Source organism: Gopherus flavomarginatus, chromosome 4 (genome assembly GCF_025201925.1).
Source record: "Gopherus flavomarginatus isolate rGopFla2 chromosome 4, rGopFla2.mat.asm, whole genome shotgun sequence".
Classification (NCBI taxonomy): domain Eukaryota; kingdom Metazoa; phylum Chordata; order Testudines; family Testudinidae; genus Gopherus; species Gopherus flavomarginatus.
This window is the reverse complement of record NC_066620.1, coordinates 215,366,586-215,388,941: the sequence shown is the minus strand read 5'-3', so window position 1 is coordinate 215,388,941 and position 22,356 is coordinate 215,366,586. Positions and strand designations below refer to the sequence as shown.

General features: G+C 44.5%; 1 protein-coding gene across 7 annotated transcripts in view; it reads right to left on the bottom strand.

Moving 5' to 3' along the window:
* The window catches only part of ASXL2 (ASXL transcriptional regulator 2), a 245,057-nt gene that overhangs the window by 207,006 nt on the left and 15,695 nt on the right, over positions 1–22,356 (bottom strand). Inside the window, exon 2 of one of the 7 annotated variants that reach the window (XM_050948706.1) lies at positions 8,686–8,859. The exons of 5 other annotated variants lie outside the window; for them this stretch is intronic. The gene's annotated coding sequence lies outside the window, so the exon portion shown is untranslated. Of the gene's footprint in view, positions 1–5,892; positions 6,139–8,685; positions 8,860–22,356 lie in introns of those variants that run through there. One more of the 7 variants, XM_050948707.1, reaches the window with a different exon arrangement.

Genomic DNA, 22,356 nt, shown 5'->3' with positions numbered 1-22,356 from the left:
TAAAAAATAATGCATTAATTAAATTTGTGACTGAACTCCTTGGGGGAGAATTGGATGTCTCCTACTCTGTTTTATCTGCATTCTGCCATATATTTCATGTTATAGCAGTCTCTGATGTTGACCAGCACGTTGTTCATTTTAAGAACACTTTCACTGCACATTTGACAAAATGCAAAGAAGGTACCAATGTGAGATTTATAAAGATAGCTACACCACTCATCCCAAGATTTATGCATCTGAAATGCCTTCTAAAGTCTGAGAGGGACGAGGTGTGGAGCATACTTTCAGAAGTATTAAAAGAGCAACATTGTGATGCAGAAACTACAGAACCCAAACCACAAAAAAAGAAAATCAACCTTCTCCTGGTGGCATCTGAGTCAGATGATGAAAATGAACATGCGCTGGTCCACACTGCTTTGGATCGTTATCTAGCAGAACCCATCGTCAGTACGGACGCATGTCCTCTGAAATGGTGGTTGAAGCATGAAGGGACATATGAATCTTTAGCGCATCTGGCACGTAAATATCTTGTGACACCGGCTACAACAGTGCCATGCGAACGCCTGTGCTCGCTTTCAGGTGACACTGTAAACAAGAAGCAGGCAGCATTATATCCTGAAAATGTAAACAATCTTGTTTGTCTGAGTGATTGGCTGAACAAGAAGTAGGACTGAGTGGATTTGTATGCTCTAAAGTTTTACATTGTTTTATTTTTTTAATACATTTTTTGTATATAATTCTACATTTTTAAGTTCAACTTTCATGACAGATTGCACTATAGTACTTGTATTGGGTGAATTGAAAAATAGTACTTGTTTTGTTTTTACAGTGCAAATATTTGTAATAAAAAATAAATACAAAAGTGAGCATTGTACCCTTTGTATTTGTGTTGTAATTAAAATCAATTTGAAAATGTAGAAAACATCCAAAAATATTTAAATAAATGGTATTCTGTTACTGTTTAACAGCGCAATTAATCGCGATTAATTTTTTTATTCACTTGACAGCCCTAGTTTGAATCCTACAAGATCATGGGATATGATTTGTGAGTTCCTTTTAGTTGTGTACGAACAGGTTATAGATTTTAATTGTAAGTGAACATACATTTTGGGCAATTCTACACTACAGCCTAAGTCGATATAACGGTTGCTCAGGCATGTGAAAAAGCACGTGAAGATGCTCTCCTGCCAATACAGTTATTGCTTCTCAACAAAGGTGGAGTAATTATACCTATGGGAGAGCACTCTTCCATCTGCACAGCACCTCTTCACCAAATGTGCTACAGCGGCTCAGCTGCATCGGTGCAGCTGCGCCGATGCAGTGCTGATGCTTGCCCTTTCAGTGATGAAAAATCTTACAGAAATGGAGATTAGCAAAGTAAGACTAACTGGAAGAACCAAGTCTTGAGGAGGCATTTGAAAGAAGACAGGTTGCATGACAGACAGCAAAGAGATTTCTGGCATCTGAGGTGGTGTGAGAAAGCTGCTTCTGTAGACTTGGAACATATCTTATCCGGCACAAGATTATGACTTTACATACAACGTTGCCACACATTTGCCCAGAGCAATAATGATCAGCAAATTTTAAGTTTTCAAATGATACCTCACAAGGGATACTTTGTACAAAATTTATCAGAGCCTTTAAAATGGTGAACATAGGGGTACAGACTGTAACACATGGGTTACCTAACATTTGCTAAATATACCTCATTTTCCCAGTGTAGACAAGGCTGAGAAAATCAGTTATCACAGTCAGTAACATTCAATGAAGATTACATTTGATGTTAAAGACCACTTTGGGCTATGAAGGCATCCCACATCTTGCATGTCAGAGAGGTGTCTCTACTGCAGTTGCTCTTGGCTGGGGATTAAGGAGTGTTAGCATGTCCATTCTACTCCATGCCCCATCTAAGTCTGCTGCAGCAGGCCTGACCAGCTTTAATTTGTCCATCTCTAGGGTCAGCGCATTAGAAGAATGAAGTACAAAGTGGAACGAAAAGTAAAACATAGATCAATCATTTTAGGCATATTATTAGTGACACCACAGATTATTAAATCTGAAAGCTGACCAAACTATGTTTCATTCTTTATGTTCTCCATTTTAAATAGTACTGAACTCTTTCCATTCCACTTGTATCACAGAAGGATGTTAAACAGAAGCTACTAAAAAAGTAGACATTTTTAAATCAGCAGGGCCAAATAACTTGCATACAAGAATGTTAGAAGAGCTAGCCGAGGAGCTCACTGCACCATTAATGATGAATTTCAATAAGTCTTCGAAAACTGGGGAAGAAGTTCCAGACAACTGGAAGAAAGCTAATGTACCAATATTTAAAAAGGATAAATGGGATACCCAGATAATTATAGGCCTGTCAGTCTGACATAGATCCTGGACAAGGTAATGGAGCAGCTGATACTGAACTCAATACATACAGAAATGTAATATAATTAATGCCAATCAAAATGGGTTTATGGAAAAACTGGTCCTGTCAAGCTAGCTGGATATCTTTTTCGATGAGATTACAAGTTTGGAGGATAAAGGTAATTCTACTGATGTAATAGACTTCTGCAAGGCGTTTGACTTAGTACAGCATGACATTCTGATTAAAAAAACTAGAATATAAAACTAACTTAGCCATCTTTTAATCCATTTACTGTATGCCAATTGATAGGTCTCAAAAAGTAAATTGTAACTGGGGAATTATCACTGAATAGGGGTGTTTCTAATAGGGTCCCACAGGGATTGGTCCTTGGTCTGACATTAGTTAACATTTTTATTAATAACTTGGAAGAAAACAAAATCATTGATAAAAACAGGACCAGTTTTTCAGTGTACTATAAAAATTGGGAGACTAGTAAATAGTGAACAGAATAGTCAGTGACACAAAGCAATTTGGATCACTTGGCAAACTGGGCGCTAGCAAACAATATGCATTTTAATACCATTAAATCCAAATATATCTGTCATAAACAGATAGTTGGGGGTTAATGCCTCTTTTACCTGCAAAGGGTTAAGAAGTTCACCTAGCCTAGCTGACACCTGACCAGAGGAACCACTGAGGGAACAAGATGTTCCAAAAGGAAGGAGGGAAGTTTCCTTTGTTTAAAGTCAGTTTCAGGCGGGGGGAGGGGGGGAGGGGAAATCAAGAAACCAGCTTCCTATCAGAGTAGTAAGTTTTAGAAAAGAATAAATAGGTTTATGTTCATTTTCTTTTTGTGATCTTGTCTTTGTGCAATTAGAGAAATAATCAGATTGGAAATTCTTTTGTGTACTAAGTTTTTGCCCAGGGGAACATCCTCTTTGTTTTGAATCTGTTGTCTGTGAGAATAGCTGGTATGCTAATCTCTCCCAGAGGTTTTTCTTCTTTTACCTTTCTTTTCTTTAATTAAAAGTATTATTTTTAAGAACCTGATTGATTTTTCCTTGTGTTAAGATCCAAAGGGGTTGGATCTGGACTCACTAGGAATTGATGGGGGAAAAGAAAGGGGGCTGGTTAAATTCTCCTTCTGTTAAGATCCAAGGCGTTGGATCGGTGTTCACCAGGAAACTGGTGAAGAAGTCTCTCAAGACCACTCAGGGAAGGGAGTTAGTAATTGGGAGTGGTGGCAGCAAAACCAGATCTAAGCTGGTAATTCAGCTTAGGGGTTCACATGCAGGTCCTCATATCTGTATTCTAAAGTCCAGAGTGGGGGTGAAACCTATGACAGTATCTACCTAGGAACAAAGAACCTAAGTCATATTTACAGGATGGTCTACCCCGGGAAACAGTGACTCTGAAAAAGCTTTGGACGTCATGGTGGATAATCAGTTGAACATGAGCTCCCACTGTGATGCTGTGGTCAAAAAACCTAATGCGTTCCTAGGATGCATATACAGGGGAATCACAAGTAGGAGTAACAAGGTTATTATACCTCTGAATTTGACCCTGGCGTGACTGCTGCAGGAATACTGTGTGCAGTTCTGGTGACCAGGATTCAATACGGATGTTGATAAATTAGAGAGATCTCAGAGAAAAGCCATGAGAATGATTAAGGGACTAGAAAATATGCTTTATAGTGATTGAACTCCTTGAGTCTAATCTATTTAGCTTAACAAGAGAAGGTTAAGGGGTGTCGATTTCTATAAAGCACCTATATGGGGAATAAGTATTTGATAACAGACTTTTCAATCTAGCAGAGAGAGAGAGAGAGAGAGAGACCAATGCTGACAATTTTTAAATCAAAATTGGGTAACAAAATTGGGTATTTTTCTAAACCATCTGCTCTAGGAATTCTGTTGGGGAAAGTCTATGGCCTCAGCTACACAGTAGGTCAGACTAGATGATCACAATGGGTCCTTTCTGACTTTGAAATCTATAAAGCTAGGACAGTGAAAATAGACTGCAGCTCATTGTATTATAGTTTGTTGCACCTCCTGCCTGTCCTGCACTGCACAAGACTGAAGAGATCAGGATGTAAATACTGTAACAAGATGTTTAAATGTAAATAAAACATCCCAGGAAACTGAAAAAGAATTCATTAAATGCTTCTGTTAGGTATTTGTACATGTTTGTAAGTAGTACACAATCTGCAGTTTTAGCTTTAACTACCTTGTAGTGTCTGAACTGGTAAATGACAGGAGACTACTTTAGCTGCAGTCAGTAAGACTTTCTACATAGAGTTATTGTTTAGGAACAAGGAAGTAAACCACATCAGAAAGTAAACAAAACTGCATTCAACAGAGTCCTGGGATCCTGGGTGTGGAGCTTCACCTTCAAGACATTCTCTGCACTTTTCTAACCCTCCTCCCAAGCACATGAGCCAGGCAGGGAGCTGAACTGGAGCTAAACCCTCGATCAACAGATCACGCAGAACCCATGCCTCTGTTACGCACAGTCTTTAGAATACAAATTACTGCATGCCAGTACCAACAGGCCAAACTATGCCGTGGATCAGTCTGACCAAATACCAAACTCAAACAAGCTCTTCTTTTGCACAGAGCTTGCAAAGTTTCCTTTTAATAAAGTTTAAGTGTTTCCTATTTCTCCACTCCCGAGAACAGCCTAGAAAGGAGCACAAAAAGAAAGTTACATAGGTATGAGATCCGGTTTTATAGTCTGCTATCTCAATCCATCCTGGAAAGAGCCCTCCCAACACTGCACACAGCACTGGAAAGCTGGGATTCCCTGTCTCTCTCACCATGAGCTGAAGACATGTCTCTCCTCTACAACCTGAAGAAGAGCTCGGTATAAGCTTGAAAGCTTGTCCCTCTAACCAACAGAAGTTCGTCCAGTAAGAGATACTACCTGCCCCACCTTGTCTCCAATATCCTGGTACCAAAACGGCTACAATGCTGCATACTACTTGTGTCAATGTAATCTTAAAAAAAGAAAAAAGAAAAAAAAAAAGGTTAATAAGTTTGAGTCAACCTCAAATGGAGTGACATGAAGCAAAGAAAGCTGAGTGACCTGATGCATTATAACTTGTTTTCGTCTCCATGGCTTCACTCTATCGATAGCATGAAGTTCCTGCTGTGTAACAATTTCAGAACAGAGGTCCTCAAAGTGTGGGGCACCCCCCCCAAGGGGAGCATGGAGGGGTCAGGCCAGCCAGCCCCTTCCCACCCCCAGCTCTGCTCCGGCCCCACCGCCAACCGCCTGGCCACATCGCCAGACTCAGCGCAGCTCCGCTCCTGGCCCCACACCAGCCCCCAACCTCGGCTGCGGCTCCATTCCCCTAAAAAGTAGAAATGCAAAACAAGATTAAAATCCATTCTTTTAAATTGAGGTTTCCTGCTTGTTGAATTAAAGTAATTCAAATCAGATCAGTGATTAGAATCAAAACAGTTTAAATTAATCTACCTTTTAATAACTTTATGTCCCTGCCTTCACTAGGAAAAGAAATGGTTACTCACTCTGTGCACCAAACTGCGGTTCTTAGAGAGGTGTCCCCCTAGGGGTGCTCCACTCTAGGTCCGCTTGTGTCCCCTGGACCTTTGATCAGAGATTTTTCACAGCTGTATCCATTCAGCCCACGCAGTCTCGTGCTCTGTGCTGTTATACAGGATGCAGCACAGGCAAACGGCCCTCAGCTCCTTCCCTACACCAAGTTCCATAGCAAAGAACGCCAAAGCAGAGGGGAAGGAAGGCAGGTAGTGGAGCACCCAAAAGGACATGCATCTTGAAGAAACACAGTTACTGCACAGGTTAAGTAACCATATTTCCTTCTTCAAGTAGCGTCCCTGGGTGCTCCACTCTAAGTGACTACCAAGCAGCTTCTCTTAAGGAAGAGGGGGCTTTGGAGCCGACTTCAATATTGAGGAAAGTATGGCTGAGCCAAACACGGCATCGGAAGCAGTCATGAGTTATTGCACAGAGCTTGGCAAACTTTTGTACAGAGGTCCAAGTCACGATTCTACATCTATTTCAATGATGAGACTATTTTTGAGAGAGGTGGAAATAGACTTTGTCGAGTGAGTTTGTATGACTGTGGGTGCTTAGAATTTATATGATTCGTAGCGACAATTAATGCAATTGGATAGCCACTTAGAAAGTTTTTGTTTAGAAATTGTAGACCCTTTTGATCATTCTGGAGATTGAGATAAAATTTGGTAGTCTTTCTGAAAGGTTTAGTCCTGTCAAGAGAGAAGGATGGCTCTCCTGTGTGTAAACAGCACCTCTTCTTTGCCTAGGTGAGGTTTAGGATGGTAGATTGGAAGTTGAACTGTCAATACACAGAATGTTAGGGTTGGAAGGGACTTCAGGAGGTCAACTAGTTCAACCCCCCTGCTCAAAGCAGGCCCAATTCCCAGACAGATTTTTGCCCCAGATCCCTAAATGACCCCCTCAAGGATTCAACTCACAACTCTGGGTTTAGCAGGCCAATGCTCAAACCACTGAGCTAGCGATTGACTCTCAAGTCTGCCAGAGGTAGTAAAGGCGGTCATCGAAGGAAGACAGGCAAGTGAATCAATGCAGCTAGTAAGAATAGGGCTGGTACCTCAGGACCTCAATAACCCTGTAAAAATTGGTGCTTGGAGTTAGAAGGTTGGATGGTCAAGGGTCAAGAAATGAGTTGTTTTCTTCTCTGGAACCTCTGCCTCTTGTGGGTGCGCAGACATCAGGTGCATCTCTTGTGAGCAGGTGGACAGACCAAGAAAATATAAAATAGCCCTGGAGTCCTTTAACATGTGCAGAGATTCGTCCGTGTTGTCTTCCAACAGTTTAGGCCCATCAAAAAGGAAGTCTTTGGCCGTATTTTGGACCCCCTTTGGAAACTGAGAGCTGAAACCAGGAGGCCCTCCTTATAACTACCTACCAATATAGAAATTGAAAAGGCAGCAGTGTTGAGGGAGGCCTGCAGAGATGTTTTGGTGAGCAGTTGGCCTTCTGCAATAATTGCCTGGAACTGCTCTCTATGTTCTGCTAGTAGATGCTTAATAAAGCAGTTCAGCTTGGTATAATACATATGATTCTATTTCACCATTAAAGTCTGCTAACTGGTGATTCAGAACTGTAAGTAACTGAAAAATACAATTTTATACCAAACAGGTCAAGGTGCTTGTGATCCTTCTTGCAGGGCGCGGATTTAGTATGATGCTGCTTCCCATGTTCGTTAACTGCAATGACCAAAGTGTTAGGAGACGGATGAAGAATAAAAATTGAGTCCTTAGATGGAACATAATATTTCTTATCCAGTCTCTTACATGTAGGCAGAATTGTGGTTTTCTAAAGGAGGAGGATAAAGGCTGCCCATCTCTGTGATGGGTGGTGCTCAAAGCTGTGATGAAGTGGGTGGTTTTCTTGGGTTTTTCCGTGTGTTCCAATGGTTTGCATGCAGAGGGAGTAGGACTCATTGCCCCCGGGCGTTACTGGTTTAACGAGGTGAGGGGAGAGGGAGTTTGTTGTTACAGAGGACCAGAGAAGGAACTCGGGACCTAAGCCGATGGCCTGGAGGATGGATACCCCAGCAACTGGTGACCTGGAGACGCAGCGGCAGGAGTCACAGCCAGTTCTGGCCAGTGAAAGGACAATGGGCTGCAAAGATAGGACCCCGGTCACCTGACCAGCTGGTTCCAGCCAGAGGAGGGCTGAGAGGAGGCGGCGGCCCAGGCCACCCTGTTTACAACCCTGTTTACCTGGAGAGAAGATAATGGACAGAGGCGGGGCTTGGGGCCGGAGATATCGGATGCCCAGCTGAGAAGCAGAGGGGCTCTGGACTGGAGAGGGGGAGCAGGCAGGGCCCACCGGCGATGCAGGGAGACTGGGATATGCTGTGCTGAGAGAGGCCAAGCCTGAGGCCCTGCGAGTTTCCTGTGCTGTGCTGAACTCTCAATAAACCCTCCTGTTTTACCCAATCTAGAGAACAGGGTTGCATCAACCCCTTCAGGGGTGAAGGCCTCGGAGATCCAGAGTGAGTGGACTCCCTGCGGGGGCCCACAGTGAGAAGCAGGTGTGCTAAGGCTCAGAGAGGTGCAGCTCCGGGAGGTGGATGGGCCTGACCCCGGGAGAGAGTGGACCCCCGAGAAGGGCTCTCGCACTGAAAGGGGCACCCCCCACGGACCGCACGGGGCCACAAATGGGCAAGATATGTGAGTCCGTGACAGAAGCCCTAAGGAATTGCTGGTGATAGGTCACTCAAGGGTCCCAGTCTGGCAAAAGAGGTGGTGCATATGGCAGAGGGTGGAGGCATCTATGGGTGTTCATACCAGCAAGATGGTGGTTGTGGTCCTCTCTTACAAGTGATACCAATCTCCTCCCAAACCTTTTCAAAAGAACCTCTGTAGGAATGGAGAGGAGAGCCTTGCACAGATATTTGGGAGACTGAGGCAAGATCTTCATCAGAATCCTTCTCTTCCAAATCAATCTGTAGCAGTGGAGCACTGGAAGAAACATGAAGTGAAACCATCAGTACCAGGCAAACATCCAGAGATCAGGAAATCCTGATGCCAAGAGTATATCACAGCCGAGCAATGGTGAGTCAGGTATCTTGAACACAGCAAGGTCTTAGGGTAAACAAAACTCCCACAGAACTGATTGTGTTGTCAGTACCATGTCAGTGAATCATAGAAAATTATGGTTGGAATAGACCTCAGGAGGTCATCTACTCCAACCCACTACTCAAAGCAGGACCAACCCCAGCTAAATCATCCCAGCCAGAGCTTTGGCAAGCAGGCCTTAAAAAACCTCTAAGGATTGTGATTCCACCGCCCCACAAGGTAACCCATTCCAGTGCTTCACCACCCTCCTAGTGAAATAGCGTTTCCTAATATACAACCTAGACCTCCCCCACTGGAACTTGAGACCATTACTCCTTGTTCTGTCATCTGCCAGCACTGAGAACAGCTGAACTCCATCCTCTTTGGAATCCCACTTCGGGTAGTTGATGGCTGCTACCAAATCCCCCCTCACTCTTCTCTTCTGCAGACCTAATAAGCCCAGTTCAATCAGCATCTCATAAGTCATGTGCCTCAGCCCCCTAATCGTTTTCGTTATCTTCTGCTGGACTCTCTCCAATTTGCCCACATCCTTTCGGGCAGGGAGAGCGGGGTGTGTATGCACAAAATTGGATGCAATACTCCAGATGTGGCCTCACTAGTGTCAAATAGAGGGGAATAATCACTTCCCTCAATCTGCTGGCAATGCTCCTACTAATACAGCCCAATATACCGTTACCCTTCTTGGCAACAAGGGCACACTGTTGACTTTCATCCAGCTTCTCGTCCACTGTAATCCCCAGGTCCTTTTCTGCAGAACTGCTGCTTAGCCAGTCAGTCCCTAGCCTGTAGCAGTGCATGGGATTCTTCCGTCCTAAGTACAGGACTCTGAACTTGCCCTTGTTGAACCCCATCAGATTTCTTTTGGCCCAATCCTCCAGTTTGTCTATGCCACTCTGGACACTATCCCTACCCTCCATCGTATCTACCTCTCCCCCTAGCTTAGTGTCATCCGTGAACTTGCTGAGGGAGCAATCCATTCCATCATCCAGTTCATTAATGAAGATGCTGAATAAAACCAACCACAGGACGGACCCCAAGGGCACTCCACTTGATACCGGCTGCCAACTAAACATTGAGCCATTGATCACTACCCACTGAGACCGATGATCTAGCCAGCTTTCTGTCCACCTTACAGTCCATTCATTCAACCCATACTACTATAACTTGCTGGCAAGAATACTGTGGGAGACTGTATCAAAAGCTTTGCTAAAGTCAATATGTATCATATCCACTGCTTTCCTCATATCCACAGAGTCAGTTATCTCATCATAGAAGGAAATCAGGTTGGTCAGGCATGACTTGCCCTTGGTGAATCCATCTTGACTGTTCCTGATCACCTTCCTCTCCTCCAAGTGCTTCAAAATGGTTTCCTTGATGACCTGCTCCATGATTTTTCCAGGGACTGAGGTGAGGCTGACGGGTCTGAATTTCCCTGGATTCTCCTTCTTCTCTTTTTTAAAAGACGGCCATTATATTTGCCATTTTCCAATCATCCAGGACCTCCCCCATCACCACGAATTTTACAAGCTAATGGCCTGTGCTGAAATGATAGTGGCTGAGAGAGCTGACTGACAGTACCATGAATCTTGACTGTTCTGAAGAGAGTCCAGACTGAGCCCCAGTTAGCTTCTCTGGTACCAGGTGAGAAGCGGTAGCGCTCTTCTTGATGCCTCGCTCTGTTGACAGTACCAATAACCTCTCTGAGCCCTGGACTTGACAATCTTTGTTTTTGGCTGTGTCCTCAATACCTGAGGAGCCAGCAGCCATGTAAGCACCAGATTGGAGAGCAGTGGGTGCTGAAGTGGCTGTAGCCTTTAGATACTAACTTTTTTGAGGTAGATTCTCTGCCTGGAGAACTTGAGGGACATTCTTTGGGAGTCTTCTAAGAGGGACCGAAGACACCTCTCATATGCTCTCCAGAAGTGCAGTTCGGAGACAGTGAACTTATTAAAAAATGGCATATGGGGGCCTCAGGCCAGGGTCAAAGACCAAGCTCAGAGAGCTCTCCATCAGGAGCATGAGACCTATCTTTTCCTGACCCTAGATTTTAATGCCAGATGGAAGTTGCACTACTGGGAAATATGAAATTCTCCAAGGCAACAGATGCACTGGGAGTATCTAGCACTAACCTGGATTACCTCCCAACACGATAGGCAACTTTGAAACTAGGAAAACCAGGAATGCTCTCCCAGTAAAGTAAAAAATCCCAGAAAGGGAGAAACTGTCTAAAAGTGCACACTCTCTCGCTCCTCCCCCACCTTCCCCCGGAAAAAAAAAAACCAAACTATTTCGAAAAGTTTTTTTTTAAACTATTAAAGCTAAAACTCCTATTAACTACTAAAAGAACTAAAGGAACACAGTTGAGGTAAAACTCAATGTGGACAACTGCTAAAGCTCAATCTCAGGCCAAGGTGGTTGAGAAGGAACAGAGAGGGTGGTTCACCCAGGCAGTGCTATATAACCACAGCATGGAGCATGAGACTGAGTAACACGTATGAGCGGGCCATACCGATGTTGCTATGAGAAGTCTCCAATCAAAGGCACCGGGGGCACACGCGCACCTTAAGTGGAGCACCCATAGGGACACTACTCCAAGAAGATAGGTATGCTCTTACTGAGCGTTAGAATGTCAAGCTGAAGACAATGGGGGTGCCTAGAGTTTACCTCAGCCTCCTAACTAATGAAGATTAACTGCTTTGTCTTCACCAAAGACAATGCTAGTAGCCAGTCCTACAGTAAGCTTAGGATTTATTAACAAGAACAGAGAAGTGAGTTATTTACAGGATAAAGCAGGTAACATATATACCAGGGATGGCCAAACTGCGGCTCGTGAGCTGCATGCGGCTCTTTTACCATTGGACTTTGGCTCACAGAGCCCCCACCACCACATTCATTCGCTGCCTACCAGACTGGGGGATGAGCTCAGGGCTTCTGCCCTGCAGCAGAGTGATAGGGCTAGGGACTTCTGCCAAAAACAACTGGTGCCTGCTTGAGGGGGGTGGGGGAGGGAAAGAGATTGCATAATTTTAAAGGTTTGCCTCCTCCTCCCCAACAGTGCGTCACACCCTCTCCTTACCCTCGGACATTGCAGCTCCCAAGTGTTAGCTCCATATGGAGAGGCAGCGGCCAACAGATGGAAGCTGCAGGGAGGGTCCGCTGCTTTAGCACCCAGAGGAGAGGCAACAGCAGCTGCTCTCCCTGCAGTTGCAGCTCCCAGCTTGCCACCTCCAGTAGCTGCTGTGCAGGGAGGGGGCCCAAAGGCACCATGTGACTGAGCCAGACCAGCAAACCCTGGCAAATATCTGGGGGGCATGTGATCCTATGTGCCCACACACACACGCATCGCCTCTGGCTTCTGCCCAGCTCTCGAACTTCTGAAGACTGTCCTATGTGGCTCGGAGGGTCAATAAGTTTGGTCACTCCTGATATATACACAGATGAGTTATAGTCTATGGTTCCAAAAGGTGGAAGAGTTGTAGTAATATGTCAGCCCTAAAAGACATTCAGAGTTAACCCAGGTTGACGCTGGGGATCTCCGCTTCGGTTTCCTAGCTCCAGCCCTGTGAGAGTCCAAACAGCAAAACAGAGCTGACGAACTTTTTTCATCTATCTTTATTTCCTTCTTCCAGAACTCAAGCTAATGGGATGTGCTTTCTTGCATGTAGCGCTTTCATGAGTGTGAGAGGACCATTAACCAAGTTTTTTATCGTGATGTTCCACATGTCCCATTTAATTTTGACAGTCCTCGATCGACCAGTCCTCCTGATTGGGTTCACAGATTCAGAACAAGCATTTTTACAGATATAAAGCAAAACTTACATACCACTTTATAGCAACTGACACAGACAGTACAAGTGAAGTTAATGCAGGCAGCAACCTACAAGAGTCTAAACACGAAAACACATTCTTATTAGCCTAATACCCATCTCGAACAATATTAACATACAGGTGAGCTGGTCTGGTTTCCAGCCATGAATTTGTCAGTGCTCAGCTGACACCTACAGCCTTGGCAAGAGCTGGCACCTGGTTCACCAGAGTCGCAACAGGATTGACTGCAAACAAAACCCCATATAGGTAATCGCAAATCCCCTCCCAAGTATAAATGTTACCCTCTGATCATTCCTGTAGTTCTATGGCAAACTAATCGAGATGAACAACATATTTTTGTCCATAAGTCTCAAAGAACAAGACACACAAGAAAAAAACCCAAATATACCCATAAGAAAGGGTAATCATCAAACCGTGAGGGGGAAGGAGATTCTACCAAGACAGAACACACAGAATTAGAAAGTACGTAATTTTTACCTTCCTCTAAGATGCTCTCAGCTGTGAGAAGCCTGCACAGACGGAAGGAAGCCATCACAAAAAAGGAAGACAAGGAAAATGAACAAAAGAGGACAAGTTGTGTTTTTTCTAACTGAGTGCAGGGAAAGATGTGAGAACACTAAGGCTGCTATAAAAACACAATAGTCACCATTGACGCAGTGATATACAATTAGCCAGCTGAAAATAAGCAACATTCCAAAATAAACACTTTTCATACAAGAGACCAACTCTCCCTACCATTGGAATTATTTTAGTAAAGCTATTAATGAGTCTAAATGAGATTCTCAAGCAAACTAAAGAAATGCAGTCTAGATGAAATTACTATAAGGGGGGTGGACAGCTGGTAACAGTTGTTATCAGTGATTTACTGTCAGTCAATCTAGGAGGGTGCATCTGGAAGGGTCCTGCAGGGATCAGTCCTGAGTTCAGTACTATTCTACATTTTAATTAATGACTTGAATAATGGAGTGGAGAGTACGCTTATAAAATCTGCAAATGACACCAAGCTGGGGGGCACTGCAAGCACTTTGGAGACAAATTAAAATTCAAAACGACCTTGACAAAACTGGAGAACTGGTCTGAATTCAACAAGGTAAAATTCGATAAAGACAAGTACAAAGTACTTCACTTAGAAAGGAAAATATCAAATGCACAACTAGAAAATGGGGAAAACTGGCTAGACGGTAGTGCTGTTGAAAAGGATCTGGTAGTTATAGTGGATCACAAACTGATGATGGCAACCATGTGATACAGTTGCAAAAAAGGCCAATCTTTGGGAGTATATTAACAGAAGAATTGTACATAATTACAAAAACTGGGCATGTTTTGTCTTGAAAAACAAAGACTGAGGGGGACATGTTAACTGTCTTCAAATATGTTAAGGACTGTCATAAAGAGGATGGTGATCAATCGTTCTCTATGTTCACTGAAGACAGGGAAAGAAGAAATGGGCTTAATCTGCAGCAAGGGAGATTTGGTTTAGATATTAGGTAGTTAAGGTCTGGAATAGGCTTCTAAGGGAGTTTGGTGAATCCCCATCATTAGAGATTTTCAAAAGATTAGACCAGCCGTCCCCAAACTTTTGAGGGTCACTCCCCCGCTTACCCCTGTCCACAGCCCCCAGCCCCTCAGGACCTGGGCCAGAAGCAAGGCTGTCGCTCAGGTGAACGGGGGGTGGGGGAGGGGAAGAGAGGGAAAACTGAGACCCAGCCAGGGTAAGGGGCCCGTGACTGGGGTTGCTGCTGGGGATGGGGCAGAGATCAGGGCCATGGCCAGGGGCTGGGGCAAGGGCAGAGCCACAGCCAGGCTGCAGCAGGGGCTAGAAGCCAGGCCCATAGCCAGGAGCAGCTCCACTTCTGGCCTCGCCCCAAGCCTGACCTCTGGCTAGGAACTGAGCCATAGCCAGCAGCCAAGACTGGCGCAGGGCCAGGAGCAGAGCTGCCACTGGGCCATGGTGGGAGGTGGCAGCCTGGGCCCTGGCTGGGTGCAGAGCTGCGCTGAGGCTAAACACAGGAGCCAGAGATGTAGCTGGGGGTGGGACCGGAGCAGAGCTGGGGGCGGGGAGTGGCTGGTTGGTACTTCCTCCTCGACCCCTTCGTAGGGGCTTGCCCATGCCCCGCCCCCCTGGACATTCCTAAACACACTCCAGGGGGGAACACGCCACAGTTTGGGGACCTCTGGATTAGACAAACACCTATGAGCTATGGTCTAGGTCAGTAGTTTTCAAACTTTTTTCCTGGGGACTCAGTTGAAGAAAATTGTTAATGCCCGCAACCCAACAGAGCTGGGGATGAGGGGCTTGGGGTGTGGGAGGGGCTCAGGGCTGGGACACAGGGTTGGGGTGTGAAGGTGAGGGCTGTGGGGTAGAGTCAGGAATTAGGGATTCAGGGCATGGGAGAGGGCTTTGGGCTGGGGAAGGAAGTTGGGGTGCAGGAGGAGATCCAGGTTGGGGGGGGCTCACGGTGCTGGAGGGGCTCAAGGCTGGGGCAGGGGTTGGGACAATGGCTCCCAGTCAGCAGCACAGCTGGGGTGCGGAGGCAGGCGTCCTGCCCATCCCAGCAGGTCCGGCTCCTAGGCCGGAATGGGTTACTTAGGGAGGTGGTGGAATCTCCCTCCTTAGAGGTTTTTACCGTCAGGCTTGACAAAGCCCTGGCAACGGGATGATTTAGTTGGGGTTGGTCCTGCTCTGAAAAGGGAGTTGGACTAGATACCTCCTAAGGTCCCTTCCAACCCTGATATTCTATGATTCTCCGTGCAGCTCTTGCCCACAGGCAGTGCCCCCACCCCAGCTCCCACTGGCCGAGTGCAGAGCCGGTGCTTGGGGCAGGGGAGCACAGAGCCCCATGGCTCCCCTGCTGGCCACTTCCAGGGCACAGCGCAGTGTCAGAGCAGGTAGGCACTAGCCTGCCTTAGATGGACAGCACCGCCAACAGGACTTTCAATGTCCCAGTCGGTGGTGCTGACCAGAGCAACCCAATGCCTTACGTGCCACGGGACCCGAACTTTGAAAAACCCTGGTCTAGGTTTACTTGGTCGTGCCTCAGTGCAGGGGGCTGGATTTAAGGACTTAGAGGTTCTTTCCAGCCCTATGTGTCACAGAATCCCCATGATGCAGCCTGGGACTGTGGGACTGCTGTGCCTCCTCAACCCTCCAGTCTGGGCTGTCTCTCATATGCTTTGCTAGTGACAAGCAGCAAACCCCTCCAGGCACTGTTATCCTCAGCACGACCACATGTGGAGTGCCACACCCAGCTAGAGTGCATGACTACTCCCAGAGCCACTCCCGAATCACACAGAGAAAAGCACCCGCCAAATCCCCACTAGCTCCCAGCACTGTACCTCAGGAATATACCGTCTTGCACTGCTCAAAACAAGCAGTGCAAGTTTATTAAATGGTTCACCACTTCATCAACAGAAAGTGGATATATACCAGCCCTTTGTAAATCTACGCAGATTTACCAAACACTTTAAACAAACTCACTGGTAAATATAAACAGTAAAACACATTTATTGACTACAAAAAGATAGATTAAGCGATTGTAAGTGATAAACAAAAAGTCTTAGTTAGTTACCCAAAGAAAGTAAAATATTAGCATACCATCTGAACTCTCAACCCTATTAGACTGGACAACATCAAGATTAGGCAGTTTTTTTCACCCCCATTGGATACTGCAGTTCACAGTACACAAGTTTCACCCTTGAAACCTGGGCCGGTCTCCTCTGTTGGAGTCTTCAGTCTTCTGAGTGTCCTTGTTGCTTGCAGCACAAGTGGGGGAGGGATAAAAGGCCAGTAGGGGATGGAGAAGAGGCCAAGCATGGGGCCACTCTGTTCTGTTTTATACACTCAGCCCATGTGCTTGGGGAGCACAAGTCCAGGCATGTCTGGGGGCATTGCTGAGTTACCAAGCAAGATTGAGCAATTTCCTGGTGTGGCCTCATGCAGGTGAGTCATGGCATCGTAGCTCCCTTGCTGGGCAATGGCTGCTGATGGTTGTTCGACACCCGCCTGGGGAGCTAGTATCTAGCTGCTTCCCAAAGCCACAACATATTTTAGTGACAATCATACAACACAATTCTCATAACTTCATATGCATTAATGATATACATGTTTAGATGGAACAGTGAGTTTCAGCAAACCATAACCTTTCCCATGGTATCTTACAAGCTGTGTTCCCTCTAAGCTGTGCAGTCGGGTGGCCGCCCAGGAGTGATTCAAGTGCCGCACGCCCTGCAGCTTTGCAGCCATGTTGCTCCTACAGCTGCTTCCAGGACCCTGCTGCTGGCTGTGCAGAGTCAGGAGGGGAAGGGGAGGGCTGATGTTAGGGTATCCCCTCTGTGCCCCCCCCCACCGTTCTCCACAGAGCAGGGAAGAGGGGACAGGGCTCAGGAGCAGGAGAGAGCTGCTGCGATCTGAGGTCTGAAAGAGCCTTCTATGCAGTGAGCGCGTGCCTTAAAGAGACAGTGCATCGTCTCTCAGAGACTTCCCCAGCAGCCAGCTCACACAATCTCTCTCTCTCTCTCTCTCTCACACACACACACACACACACACACACACACACACACACACACACACAGTCTCTCCCCAGTTTTCCCACATACCCCAGCTCTGCAGAGCAGGGGAGGGGGGGACAGGGCTCAGGAGCAGAAGAGCTTTCAGTGAGTGCCTTAAAGAGACAACGCACAGCGTCTCTCAAATTTCCCCAGCAGCTAGCAAGCATGTGTACACAAACATACACACAGTCTTTCACACTCACCTCCCAACATATACTTGTATTATTCTTGTTGTTACTTCTTGGTACTTCTTGCAATGCACATATAGTCTCTAATTTTATTCTTTCAAAGAGTGTTATTTTAGTGTTTTGACTAGTTAATACATTTCATAATTTTTATTTCTCTTACACTTAGATGTAATTCTTTGCAGAGTGAGTTCTAAAATGCCTAAGCTGTCCTGGCTAAAGTAATTATCCCTATGGTAACTTTTTAAATATATATATTATATCTAGGTTTTTTGTTTGTACTGGTGGGAAACATCACATACCTTTGTGCACATAACAAAATTTATTCCGCACATGGATAAAAAATGAGAGGGAACATTGGTTACAAGGCATGTGTTGTATGCAATATCATAATTATACACAAATGATGAATATGGGGGTTACAGGGTGCTCCCCTGGGGTATAGAGTGTCACACTACATTTCTATGATTCTATGAATTCCAGAATCCAGAACAGCGTTGCCTCTTGGCAGAAGAATCCAAACAATAATGCTTAGCAAGTGAGAGGAGGTGCCCATAAGGCTGCTTTGCTGCTGTCTATGGTGGAAACATCCATAGAGTTGGCCTCGTCAGTCTCTCTTCCAACTGAAGCACAGTGTGCTTTTAGGGGCATGTCCAATTTAAGCAGGCAGAGCATGGATGAAGTTGCCGCCAGTGATTCAAGGGAAGATCCATGTGGCTCTGCACCCTGCTGGGGACCTGCAGTTTGTTTTTTTCCTAAGAGGAAGAAAACCATAAAAAACCCTATGCCCTTCAATAGTCAAGGGAAAAATGAGTGGCAGAGTTGTGTCTCTGCTGTACCCTCAACCTAAAGACTACAGCAACTTATTCTAATTTCTGCAGCCAACTGGAAGTTGTGACGGCTTGAAATTAATTCTAACAGAAGCCTTTTACTGAACTGTAATAAGAACTGCTCATTTTAACACCTGTTATAACATCAAGTGTTAAAACAAATATTCAAAATGTACTTCACTAAAAAACTCTCTGCACTGAAATGTTCCTTCCACACCACAAAATTTCCAGTTTGCTGCAGCATTCAGGACCAGGGTGCAACAAAGTATGTAAACCTTTTATTATAGGTTCATTGACAAGTACTAGGGTTGCTGGCTTTTTCATTTTTTAATTCATATAAGGAAAAGCCCCTTACGATTTTGTTTTAGGACAGCATCTCTTAAGAACTACATCAGTTTTACAGATATAAAAACATGATTGCCTAAGTTATGATTTTTTTGTTCTGTACGTTATCAGCAGCCTGAAAAGCATATGACAATATGATCAACCAACCATCCAGGAAACAGAAAGACTACCGGGCAGAGTCCAACATTTCCACGAAGGAATAAACCTCTTTATTTTGGAGAGGTCATTTCCCAAAGAGGTAAATTTACTTAGTGGATAGTCTCTGAAAAAAGATAAGCACCTAGAGGTTGAATGCACAATCTGAAGAAAAATCCCTTTACCTAAATTACTAAATTTAGTTTCTGACATGAGCCAACTCCCTTTGAAACTCTCCCACACATATTAGGAGGAATCTTTTAGGAGCTCAGAGAATGGACAGAGAGAGTCTCTCATAAGACCTACAGCTCCCAGTCTAACCTTTAGAACTGAAGAAGAGCATACGTTCTTCACAGAAGCGACTGTCTTACTGTGTGTTTATACAATGCCTAGCATAGGAGACTGATATCTGTTGAGGTATGTGCACCATACCATATATAGCACAATAATAAAGGTCACAACCTATATTAGGAATGCTTTTTGTAGCATGTCTCTACATGTTTCAATGCTTTTCTATGCATCTATTTCTTAAATAAGATCTTTTTTAAAGTGTCATTGTAATTTAGATATGATTTAATACCAGGGAACAAGTGCTGGCTCACTGACCATGCGAGCTCTAACTTCAGAAAAAACAGAGAAACAAAATGAATTAACTCCAGTTAAGGGACTCAGGCCACAGCAAACCCTCAGGTCCTGTAGATTGTTGCAGAAATGCTACAGACAGTAAGGGTTTTTTTTTGTTTTGGGGGGGGAGGGGGGAGTGTCATGCTAGCAGAAAGGGAGTCCTGACCTTTGGGATGCAAGTACATTTTATCTGGAAGACAGAATAAAGTTTGATTCACTCAATACAGACAGCATCTCTACAAGCTCACTTTTGCAAATGCAGTTAGGGAGGAGGCACTAAGTAAAAGAAATGTTCATACTGACTCAGATATTAACACTGCCACTTTTGCAATTGTCACCACACTCTTCCACACTATGAAACCAAGACTAGTCAGCATTTCAAACAGCACATTTAATCTTCAAATCAAAAATACATAGTGAAGAAAGTGGGAGCTACATTATTTTTATGAATATTGTATGAGTGTCCAGTTGATTACCAGGGGGTGACTGCCACATGGAACACATTAAGTCAGAGGTTGGCAACCTTTCCGAAGTGGTGTGCCGAGTCTTCATTTATTCACTCTAATTTAAGCTTTCGTGTGCCAGTAATATATTTTAACCTTTTTAGAAGGTCTCTTTCTATAAGTGTATAATATATAACTAAACTATTGTTGTATGTAAAGTAAATAAAGGTTTTTAAAATATTTAAGGAGCTTTATTTAAAATTAAATTAAAATGCAGAGCCCCCCGGACCAGTGGCCAGGACGTGGGCAGTGTGAGTGCCACAGAAAATCAGCTCACGTGCCGCCTTCAGCACGCGTGCCATAGGTTGCCTATTCCTGCCCTAAGTATTAGCTGAGTCCCAGGGGGCTCTGTCTGATTGCAGGAAGGCACGCAATGTGTTGTTAACCCCAATCACAAATCCCTGACACAATACAAGTATGCAGTGTTGTGGTATAACCTGTTGGTCCAGGGATATTCAAGAGAAAGGTAGGTGAGGTAATATCTTTTACTGGACAAATTCTGTTGGCAAGAGACACACTTTTGAACTTATACAGAGCTCTTTTGACGCACAAGAGCTTCTCTCTCACCCCAAAAGAAGTTGGTCCAGTAAAAGATATTACCTCACCCACCTTGTCTACATAATACAGATGTCAGCCCCTGAAAAGCTGTGCATTAGAAGAGACAAGAGGGTCTGTAGGAAAGCAGCTGCAACTCAGTCCCTAGGAGAATGGTTGACCTGGGCCTACCTACTTGGATGAGGCAAATGCTATGGTTAGCATTCCAAAGACAATGCATGTTTAGGTTTGTGTTATTTTTAACCCTTTGCTCTCTGGTGTTTCTATGGATAAATAAAACATTCTCTGGTTTTCATACTGGCCACCAGTTCCTGGAAAGAAGTTTACAGCATTTCCAAACCCAGTCAAGCCTCATGAGGTAATACAGCTGGTGGGCAGCAAGGGATATATCCTGGTTCAGTCTGCAGTGAGGTGAACTGCAGTATTTCGCTCTGAGAAGGGCAGATGTAGGCATTTCACATGGAAAGTGCACGTATGGAGAAAGAAAGGCCAAAGACAGCTCACTCCTCAAACCATAACACACATGTACCTTTGAAGAATGGTGCCACTTAGCTTCAGTAACCCTGAGCCACCTTTCTGAAGCTCATCTCTGAAAGTCTCCTTAAAGGGCAGCTTTCTTTAGAATGCCTTCAAATTTACAAACACATGCATATTTAACTTTACAGGATGACCAGTACCACCCAAAAGAAGTGTCTCCAAAACTAGAGATGTGAAGTGTCCATTCCCTGTGGCTACACTGAAGTCAACACATTCAACACTGTGAAATGGATTTAAAAATCCTTTCAAGTTTGGTTTGTATGACAGTTACTCAGCTTGCATGAGCCATAACTGCCAAGAACACTAACCTACTGCAGTTTCCCAGCAGCCACAACACCCACAGACTGAAAGATTTTGGAAAATGTGCCAGAAACCATGGAGAGCGGGGAAGGGGCACGGAGATGCTGAATGGCTCTTTCCTTGCTCTCAAGTGAAGATAGATTAGGCGAGATATTGCAGATGCAGTTCAGCAAAACTTTGCTTTTGAACAATAATTGTATAATCCATAAGAGGTAATGTTTACTCTTGTCTTTAGGCAGAGGCTTAAGATCCAGTTCAGATTTCCCCAGACAGGAAGAGGAAGTGGGAAAACCAAAGAAAGCACTCTGTTAGAGCAACTGTTAAACATTTAGTTATAGTAAAAAAAAAAAAAAAATAACACATTAAGTAGCACTTTTCTAAGCAAGGTATCTTATTTATTCCGTTCGATCAACACATATTAGCAACAAAAATAAGGAAGTTCACTCCCTTTTACTATCAGTAGCCCTACAGAACTAGCACAGCTACCAGGGAGCAGGATAGAATCTAGGGTGGCTAATGCATTAGTAATGCACCCTCAATTCCCAATGCAGGGAACAACTCTGCCCTGTGTTATACTTGTGTAACCTCACCAAAGACAATATAGCTATGAAAAGGGCAGAATTTGGACACAATTTTATTATTAGTGATTATGCATTAATTACAAAGAGCACAGACAGATTTAAATCCCAGATTAAATTTGCAAGGCTAGAATTTAAGTTCTCTCTAAAGTCCAAGTTCTATAGTGTCAGAGATACAAATATGCAACCCAACAATAAAAACCCTACTACTAATATAAAGTGTCAATGTTCAGAGCAGATCACCACTTTAGGGTCCTCGCACTAGCAAAAGAGAGTGAATTCTAAGCAGACTCTAGAAAGTCTTTTTCTACCTACGTATTGAAAGCACAATGGAGCAGTAGCAGCATTTACTTTAAATTGGATGCTCTGTGCAGTCAAGTTAGATCTTAAATATTTAAGTGACAAAGTGTGT